The sequence below is a fragment of the Arachis ipaensis genome, chromosome B3 (assembly GCF_059453495.1).
Source record: "Arachis ipaensis isolate K30076 ecotype BB chromosome B3, ASM5945349v1, whole genome shotgun sequence".
NCBI lineage: Eukaryota > Viridiplantae > Streptophyta > Magnoliopsida > Fabales > Fabaceae > Arachis > Arachis ipaensis.
Genome location: NC_142438.1, coordinates 99,775,637 through 99,785,837, shown reverse-complemented (window position 1 = coordinate 99,785,837; position 10,201 = coordinate 99,775,637). Strand labels below are relative to the sequence as shown.

The following is a 10,201-nucleotide window of genomic DNA, read 5'->3' as shown; positions in this document are numbered from 1 at the left end:
GGTCGAAGACTTTTTCATGAAACAGAAACTGTCAGAGGGTATTGGAGAGACCGCTGTGGTTCTCGTCCCAAAAGTGAGGTATCTAGAGAACCTTCGTCAACTTAGACCTATAAGATGCTGTAATTTTGTGTATAAAATCATTTCAAAAATTTTGATGAATAGGCTGAAAAAGTTCTTGGACAAGATCATCTTGCCTATACAAAGTGCTTTTGTTAGTGTAAGATATATACAAGATACCATTGTTATTGTACGAGAGGCTTTACATAGTCTGTCACAAAAAAAGAAATAGATGCTCTGATAGTCTGACTATAAAATTGGTTATGAATAAACCCTGTGACTGACTAGAGTAGGATTTTTTGGAAAAAGAAATGTTAGCTTTTGGATTTCATAAAAAGTGGGGGAACATGTGTATGGAATGTGTCAGGAGTGCTGCTTAAAAGTTTAAAGTAAATGGAAACATGTCAAATGAAATAAAACCTCAAAGGGATTGAGGCAAGGAGATCTATTATTCTCTTATCTTTTCATTTTAGCGTCAAAAGTTCTTACTATTTTGATGGAGGATTCTTTGAGGAAAAAAAGGATAACTGGGATCGAACTAGGGAATATGGCCCCTACCATTACTCACCTTTTGTTTGCGAACGATTGTATCATTTTTTTAGTGGCGAAAAAGGAAGATATTTATTAGATCGTCCTAATTCTAAATGAATACACAGAAGTATCCAAACAAAAGATAAAGCTGGAGAAGTTAGGGATTATTTTTGGGCAGCAGGTTTGATGAGCAGATATTTTATACGCTTTCTGGCATCACTTTCATATTTTTTTAGTAGTTTTTATTTAGTTTTTATTAAGTTTTTATAGGTTTTAGTGTTAATTTTACATTTTTGGATTCTACTATGAGCTTTTGTATTTTTGGACAATTTCAGATAATTTTTGGCTGAAATTGAGGAGCTAGAGCAGAAGTCTGATTTAGAGACAGAGAAAGCACTGCAGATGCTGTCCAGATCTGACTTGCCTGCATTCAGAAGAGCCTTTCTAGAGCTACAGAAGTCCAAATGGAACGCTCTCAATGGCTAAAGAAAATATGACTTCCAGAGCTTTCCAGAAATATATAATAGTACATACTTTGCTTCGGATTAGAAGGCCCAAAACTGGCGTCCAACGCCAGCTTCCTGCCCCCTTCTAGGCGTCCAGCACCGAAAGAGCAGAGACCAATGTACAAACGCCCAAAGAGGACCGCCTAGCTGGTGTTCCATTCCCAAGAGACCTCATAGTACGTGGATCTCATCAAAGCTCAGCCCAAACACTCACCAAGTGGGCCCCAGAAGTGGATTTAGCACTAAATAGACTGTTTTACCCTTACTAGTCATTTGTTTAGTGTTTAAGGGATTTTATTCATGTAATTCGTACACTTTGCACATCTCATTCAGCATACACATTTTTACTTTGTATTTTCTTATCAGTATGAGTTTCTAAACCTCCTAGGTTGAGGGGAGGAGCCCTGCTGAGTCCTATGAATTAATAAAAGTATTATTATTTCTCTTCGATCCGTGTTTGATTAATTCTAAGATGTATATTCGTTCTTGATCAATATAAATGCGTTGAACTGGCATAAGGTTATCACATTCTACATGGGTTCAGAGTGCGTCTTTCATCGGACAATGATGAACCACCAGCTTGAATATACGTCTCTTAGATGGCTAATCCACGACTTTGTTGGGAACTTCTCGAGATATCAGTTCAGCCGATTTTTGGGGAGATTAGGGTCTCTGTGGTAGAGGCTAGAATCCAAGGTGCAGCATTCTCTGATTCCGAAGATCTGACCTTGTTTGTGGCATTTTGAGTAGGATCATTAAGGAGAATGAACTATACGAGCTTCACCCTCAATCAGAATGGATTCGTACTAAACCTGGGGTTCAGATCTGGAGGAGTATTGGCAGCTGCTCAAACCAGTATCAATCACATACAGCCTGCCATTGAAGAAATCACTCACAAGCAAAGAGAGCAGTAATACCGGAGTTAATTCAGAAAGACAAAGCAACTCCAAGCCTCATCCATCACAAATATTCATCTAGGTTTTAAGATTATCATTTTTATTTTAATTGAGTATTTAATTTTATTTTCTACTTCTTCTATTTTTTCAAAAATTATTAAAAAAATTTTCAAAAATATTTTTCTTTTCTTTATTCAATTTTTGTTCTTGGTTTGAGTCTTGTTTCAATTCTTTGTTTGGTGTTTGAGTTTTTGTTGTTGGTCCTATTGCAATTTTCGATTTCTTTTATTCTTTCTTTCAAAAAAATTTTTAAAAATAGTTTCTTTGTTTAATTCTTGTGTCAATTCTTTAAGTTTGGTGTTTTCTTGTTTATTTTCTTTTAATTTTCGAAAATTTATGTTTGGTTTTCTAAAAATTTTAAGTTTGGTATCCTTTTTATGTTCTTGTGTTTTCTGAGTTTCTTTGAATTTTGTTCTTCGTGTTCAAGTTAGTCTTCATGGTGTTCTTGGGTCTTTTTTGTGTTTTGATCTTAAAATTTTTAAGTTTGGTATTCCTTGGTGTTTTTTCTCAAATTTTCGCACACTAGGATTAACTAGATCTAAAAATTTTAAGTTTGGTGTCTTTTACTTATTTTTCTCTCTCCTCATTAAATTCAAAAATAAAAAAAAAATATCTTTTCTATCTTTATTTTAATTATAATTTTCATAAATTCCTTTGAAAATTTAGATTTTAATTTTAAAAATTTTTTATCTTATCTTATCTTAGCTTTAAATTTCAAAAATCAAATCATTTCAAAATTAAATCTTTTCAAAAATCATATCTTTTTCAAAATCTTATCATATCTTATTTCAAATTTAAAATTTTAAAATTTCAAATTTCAAAATCAAATCTTTTTCAAAAATCAAATTTCAAATCTTATATTTTTAAAATCTTTATCTTATCTTGTTGACTTTTTCAAAAAATTCAAAATTCAAATTTTAACCTTCAAAATTTTAAATTTTAAATTTTTTTATTTTAAAATCAAATCTTTTCTTAATTAATTACTTATCTTCTCTTTTTTCTTTTTCAAAACTTCCTAACTAACTTCTTCTCTCTAATTTTCGAATTCTCTTCTTATTCTCTCTTTTCTATTTTTGAAATTTAATAATTAAAATTTAAATTACTTTTAATTAATTAATTTTAATTTTGGTTTAAATAAATAAATAAAATAAAATAAAATATTTTAATTATTATTTATCTTCTCTACTTCTGTCTCTTCTTCTACTCCTTCTATCTTCTTCCTTCTACAACTTCTACCTTTCTTCATCATGAACCCAAGTGGGAATGAAGAGTTTAAAAGAACTCTGGGATCTTATACAAGTCCCACTGCTAACTTCTATGGAAGAAGTCTCACCATACCTCACATCAGAGCTAGTAGCTTTGAAGTGAGCCATCAACTCATTACTCTAGTGCAGCAGAACTGGCAGTATTCTGGACATTCACAGGAAGAGCCTACAAAATTCTTTGCAATTTTTTTAAAAATTGCTGACATAGTACACAGTGAGGGAGTAGACCGAGATGTCTACAGATTATTGCTTTTTCCTTTTTGCTGTAAAGGACAAAGCAAAAAGGTGGTTGGATAACCAGCCTAAAGCTAGTTTGAAAACTTGGAAACAGCTAGTGGACAAGTTTTTAAACCAATACTTCACCCCAAGGAAGATGACCCATCTAAGGCTGGACATCCAAGGCTTCAAACAAGGAGATGGTGAATCCCTTTATGATGCCTGGGAGAGGTATAGGAGGATGCTAAGAAAATGTCCCACTAAAATATTTTCAGAATAGATACAGTTAGACATCTTCTACTATGAACTTTCTGACATGGCTAGAATGTCTTTGGACCACTCTGTTGGTGGTTCCATACACATGAGAAAGACCATTGGAGAGGCTCAAGAGCTTATTGAGACAGTTGTCACTAATCAGCATCTGTACTTATCTCCTGAGGCCTCTACAAAAGGAGAGGTTAAGGCAGTAGCTGTTGAACCTAACCCTCCAGAGCAGGATGGCCCATTGACTCAGCAACTACAAGCCCTTGCCCAGCAACTGTTGGAACTGCAAGAGGCTCTGCAAAAAACTCAGGCTTCTAACAGGAATGTAAAAGCCCAATTGAGTTAAACAAGACAGCAGTTATCTAAGCAGATAACAGAGGAATGCCAAGCCATTTAGCTGAAGAGTGGGAAAACCTTAAGCACCCAACCTCAGCACAATAAGGATGAAAAGCTCATAGAGGATAACCAGGTCTCTGCACAAGATGATTCTGGGCGTTCAAATGCCCAAAGAGGTATCACTCTTGGTGTTGAACGCCAGAAAAGGGCAGAGACTGGGTGTTCAAACGCCCAGGAAGGTATCCCTCTTGGCGTTGAACGCTAGGAAAGGTCAGAGATTGGGCGTTTAAACGCCCAAGGAGGTAGCAGCATGGGCGTTGAACGCCCAAGCAAGGGAGGTCAATCACCCACTGATAACAACCCTCCTAGGCAAGCTAGTAACCCCCCTTCCAACACATATGGCATTTGGCCTCCATCAACCAATATTGATGAATATAAGGCTAAGATTCTATTTCCTCAGAGACTTTGTAAAGAGAAAAGGGATAAACAGTTTTCTTGCTTTACGGAGTATCTCAGAATATTAGAGATCAAGATCCCTTTTGCAAAAGCTCTTGAACAGATACCTTCTTATGCTAAGTTCATGAAGGACCTTTTGAGTCATAAGAAGGATTGGAGGAAAGTAGAGACAGTAGCTCTTACTAAGGAGTGCAATGCAGTCATTCAGAGGAACCTTCCTCAGAAGCTGCAGAAACACCCTAACATTCTTCTCAGAGCCACAAAAGTGAATTCAAGAGAAGAGTGTCTGGCCCTCATTAGTACTGAGGAGGCCGAACCTCAGGAGCATGCTACCGAGGGACTTAAGACAATCACGGACCAGAAAAATCTTGAGAATGCCATTGAGCACGCCCCTACAGAGGAGAAGGAACCTCGAGTTGGATCTTCTCTGGGTGTCCAAGAAGAGCCTATGACTCCCACAGAGCACGCCCTTGTAGAGGTGAAAGAGCCTCAAGAGCCATCTTTCCTAGGCGTGCAAAAAGGACCGGCAGATAGGCAGTTGGCTCATTTCCTAGCAGCACTTCAAAGGTTGTAAGTCAATTCTCTTTTACAAAGGTATTTGAAAAGAAGGACCTAAGGAGAGATGAAATAGAGATACTTACTGAGAAGTACAGTATCCTAATTCACCATGAGTTGCCAAGGAAAATGCCAGATCCAGGGACCTTTCAGATCCTATGGACTACTGGAAAGATTATTTTTGACAAAGTCCTGTATGATCTTGGCTTAAGTTTAAATCTGATACCTTCCACTGAGGCAGAGGCCCAATCTAGAGAGACTGGGAAGGCGTTAAACGCCAGTGAGGAAGCCCTCACTGGGCGTTCAACACCCATCCTGGCAGCAGAGCTGGCATTGAACGCCAGCCAGGGAGCACTGGCTGGGCGTTCAACGCCCAAACACCCAGGCTTTCTGGCACTGAACGCCAGTAAAGAACCCCTCATTGGGTGTTCAACGCCCAACCAGCCAGGTTTTCTGGCGCTTAATGCCAGTGAGGAACCCTGATGAGCGGATAATTTATACGCTTTTTTGCATTGTTTTTAGTATATTTTTAGTAGAATCTGGTTACTTTTAGGGATGTTTTCATTAGTTTTTATGTTAAATTCACATTTCTGGACTTTACTATGAGTTTGTGTGTTTTTCTGTGATTTCAGGTATTTTCTGGCTGAAATTGAGGGACTTGAGCAAAAATCAGATTCAGAGGTTGAAGAAGGACTGCTGATGCTGTTGGATTCTGATCTCCCTGCACTCAAAGTGGATTATCTGGAGCTACAGAACTCAAAATGGCGCGCTTCTAATTGCGTTGGAAAGTAGACATCCAGGGCTTTCCAGCAATATATAATAGTCTATACTTTGCCCAAGTTTAGATGACGCAAACTGGCGTTCAACGCTAGCTCTCTGCCCAATTCTGGCGTCCAGCGCTAGAAACAAGTTGCAAAGTGGAGTTCAACGCCCAAAATGGCACAAAAGGTGGTGTTCAACTCCAAGAATGACCTCTCCACGTGTAGACTTCAAGCTCAGCCCAGGCACACACCAAGTGGGCCCCGGAAGTGGATTTATGCATCAATTACTTACTTTTGTAAACCCTAGTAACTAGTTTATTATAAATAGGACTTTTTACTACTGTATTAGACATCTTTTGAATCTGGGATTGTATTTTTGAACATCTTTGGATGCCTGGTTCTTAGATCATGGGGGCTAGCCTCTCGGCCATGCCTGGACCTTTCACTTATGTATTTTTAACGGTAGAGTTTCTACACTCTATAGATTAAGGTATGGAGCTCTGCTGTTCCTCAAAGATTAATGCAAGGTACTACTGTTTTTCTATTCAAACTTAATTTATTCCGCTTTTAAGATATTCATTCGCACTTCAACCTGAATGTGATGAACGTGACAATCATCATCATTCCCTATGAACGCGTGCCTGACAACCACTTCCGTTCTACCTTCGATTGAATGATTATCTCTTGGATCTCTTAATCAGAATCTTCATGGTATAAGCTAGATTGATGGCGGCATTCATGAGAGTCCGAAAAGTCTAAACCTTGTCTGTGGTATTCCGAGTAGGACTCTGGGATTGAATGACTGTGACGAACTTCAAACTCGCGATTGCTGGGCGTAGTGACAGACGCAAAAGGAGGGTGAATCCTATTCCAGTATGATCGAGAACCTCAGATGATTAGCCGTGCTGTGACAGAGCATTTGGACCATTTTCACAAGAGGATGGGATGTAGCCATTGACAACGGTGATGCCCTTACATAAAGCCAGCCATAGAAAGGAGTAAGACTGATTGGATGAAGACAGCAGGAAAGCAGAGGTTCAGAGGAACGAAAGCATCTCTATGCGCTTATCTGAAATTCTCACCAATGATTTACATAAGTATTTCTAACCTTCTTTTATTATTTAATTTCGAAAACTCCATAATTATTTTATATCTGCCTGACTGAGATTTACAAGGTGACCATAGCTTGCTTCATACCAACAATCTCCGTGGGATCGACCCTTACTCACATAAGGTTTATTACTTGGACGACCCAGTACACTTGCTAGTTAGTTGTATCGAAGTTGTGACAAATTATGAATTGAGATTAGAGCACCAAGTTTTTGGAGCCATTACCAGAGATCACAATTTCGTGCGCCAAATTTTTGGCGCCGTTGTCGGGGATTGTTCGTGTTTGGACAACTGACGGTTCATCTTGTTGCTCAGATTAGGTAATTTTCTTTTTGTTTTATTTTCAAAAAATTTTTCAAAAAACCTTTCAAAAATTTCTCCTTTGTTTTCGAAAAAAAAAATTTTAAATGAAAATGTTTTCAAAAATATTTTTTTTTTAGAATTTTTAAGAATGAATTCTAGAGTTTCATGAAGCATGTTGAAGCATACTGGCTATAAAACCATGTCTAAATTCCTTTGGACAGAGGTTTTGGCTTAAAATTGAATGAATTACTCCCATATTCATGCTAAAGCTTGACTGGCTATTAAGCCATGTCTAACCCTCAGATTGGAGCTTTAGATTAAGATTGTAAGATTCCTGGAATTCATATTAAAAATTTTGGAATCCTTATTTTTCTTTTTCAAAATGATTTTCGAAAAAAAATTTAAAAGAAAATACAAAAAAATTATAAAATCATAAAAATCAAAAATATTTCATGTTTCTTGTTTGAGTCTTGAGTCAAGTTGAAAGTTTGGTGTCAATTGCATATTCATCTTGCATTTTTCGAAAAATTCATGCATTCATAGTGTTCTTCATGATCTTCAAGTTGTTCTTGATAAATCTTCTTGTTTGATCTTGATGTTTTCTTGTTTTGCATCCTTTCTTGTTTTACATGTGCATTTTTGCATCCATAGAGTTTAAACATGAAAGATTTCTAAAGTTTGGTGTCTTGCATGTTTTCTTTGCATATAAAAAATTTTTAAAATAAGTCTTGATGTTCATCTTGACATTCAAAGTGTTCTTGGTGTTCATCTTGACATTCATAGCATTCTTGCATGCATTCATTGTTTTGATCTAAAAAATTCATGCATTGCATCATTTTAGTGTTTTTTTTTCTCTCATCAAAAAAAAAATTCAAAAATAAAAAAAAATATCTTTCCCTTTTTCTCTCTCAAAATTTCGAAAATTAGATTTGACTTTTTTAAAAATTTTTAAAATCTAGTTGTTTTTATGAGTCAAATCAAATTTTCAATTTAAAAATCTTATCTTTTTCAAAATCTTTTTCAAAAATAAAATCTTTTTCATTTTTCTTATTTATTTTCGAAAATTTTAAAAATATATTTCAAAAATCTTTTCTTATCTTTATCTCCTAATTTTCGAAAATAACATCACCAATTAATGTTTTGATTCAAAAATTTCAAGTTTGTTACTTGCTTGTTAAGAAAGATTCAAACTTTGAGTTCTAGAATCATATCTTGTGATTTCTTGTGAATCAAGTCATTAATTGTGATTTTAAAAAATCAAATCTTTTTTAAAAACTAATTTCAATCATATCTTTTCAAAAAATATCTTCTTATCTTATCTTTTTCAAAAATTTGATTTCAAAATATCTTTTCTAACTTCCTATCTTCTTATCTTTTCAAAAATTGATTTTCAAATTTGTTTCAACTTACTAACTAACTTTTTGTTTGTTTCTTATCTTTTTCAAAACTACATAACTAACTCTCTCTCTCTAATTTTCGAAAATATCTTCCCTCTTTTTCAAAAATTCTTTTTAATTAACTAATTATTTTAATTTTTTATTTTAATTTTCGAAAAGTTACTAACCTTTTTCAAAAACTATTTTCGAAAATCACTAACTCTTTTTCAAAAATTATTATTTTCGAAATTTTTCCTCTCTCATCTTATTCTATTTATTTATTCATCCACTAACATCTCCTCCTTACATCACTACTCCTATCCTTACCTTTGTGTTTGGATTCTTCATTCTTCTTCACCCCTATTCCTTTTCTTCTTCTACTAACAATAAGGAACCTCTTTACTGTGACATAGAGGATTCCTCTTCTTTTCTTGTTCTCTTCTCTTTCTTATGAGCAGGAATAAGGAAAAAGGCATTCTTGTTGAAGCTGATCCAGAACCTGAAAGGACTCTGAAGAGGAAACTAAGAGAAGCTAAATTACAACAATCCAGAGACAACCTTATTGAAAATTTCGAACAAGTAAAGGAGATGGCAGCCGAACCCAACAACAATAATGCAAGGAGAATGCTTGGTGACTTTACTACACCAAATTCCAATTTACATGGAAGAAGCATCTCCATTCCTGCCATTGGAGCAAACAACTTTGAGCTGAAACCTCAATTAGTTTCTCTGATGCAGCAGAACTGCAAGTTTCATGGACTTCCATCTGAAGATCCTTTTCAGTTCTTAACTGAATTCTTGCAGATATGTGATACTGTTAAGACTAATGGAGTAGATCCTGAAGTCTACAGGCTCATGCTTTTCCCTTTTGCTGTAAGAGACAGAGCTAGAGTGTGGTTGGACTCTCAACCCAGAGATAGCTTGAACTCTTGGGATAAGCTGGTCACGGCTTTCTTAGCCAAGTTCTTTCCTCCTCAAAAGCTGAGCAAGCTTAGAGTGGATGTTCAAACCTTCAGACAGAAAGAAGGTGAATCCCTCTATGAAGCTTGGGAAAGGTACAAGCAGTTGACCAAAAAGTGTCCTTCTGATATGCTTTCAGAATGGACCATTCTGGATATATTCTATGATGGTCTGTCTGAACTAGCTAAGATGTCATTGGATATTTCTGCAGGTGGATCCATTCACCTAAAGAAAACGCCTGCAGAAGCTCAAGAACTCATTGACATGGTTGCTAATAACCAGTTCATGTACACTTCTGAGAGGAATCCTGTGAGTAATGGGACGCCTATGAAGAAGGGAGTTCTTGAAATTGATACTCTGAATGCCATATTGGCTCAGAACAAAATATTGACTCAGCAAGTCAATATGATTTCTCAGAGTCTGAATGGAATGCAAGCTGCATCCAACAGTACTCAAGAGGCATCTTCTGAAGAAGAAGCTTATGATCCTGAAAACCCTGCAATAGCAGAGGTAAATTATATGGGTGAACCTTATGGAAACACCTATAAC

The 10,201-nt window shown here is 35.9% G+C and overlaps 1 non-coding gene across 1 annotated transcript; it reads right to left on the bottom strand.

Annotated features, from left to right (window-relative positions):
• Positions 1-9,679: 9,679 nt before the first annotated feature.
• Positions 9,680-9,787, bottom strand: LOC148571755 (small nucleolar RNA R71). The gene has a single exon (XR_015880419.1). It is a non-coding gene; the product is annotated as a small nucleolar RNA R71 (small nucleolar RNA).
• Between the last annotated feature and the right edge of the window lie 414 nt (positions 9,788-10,201).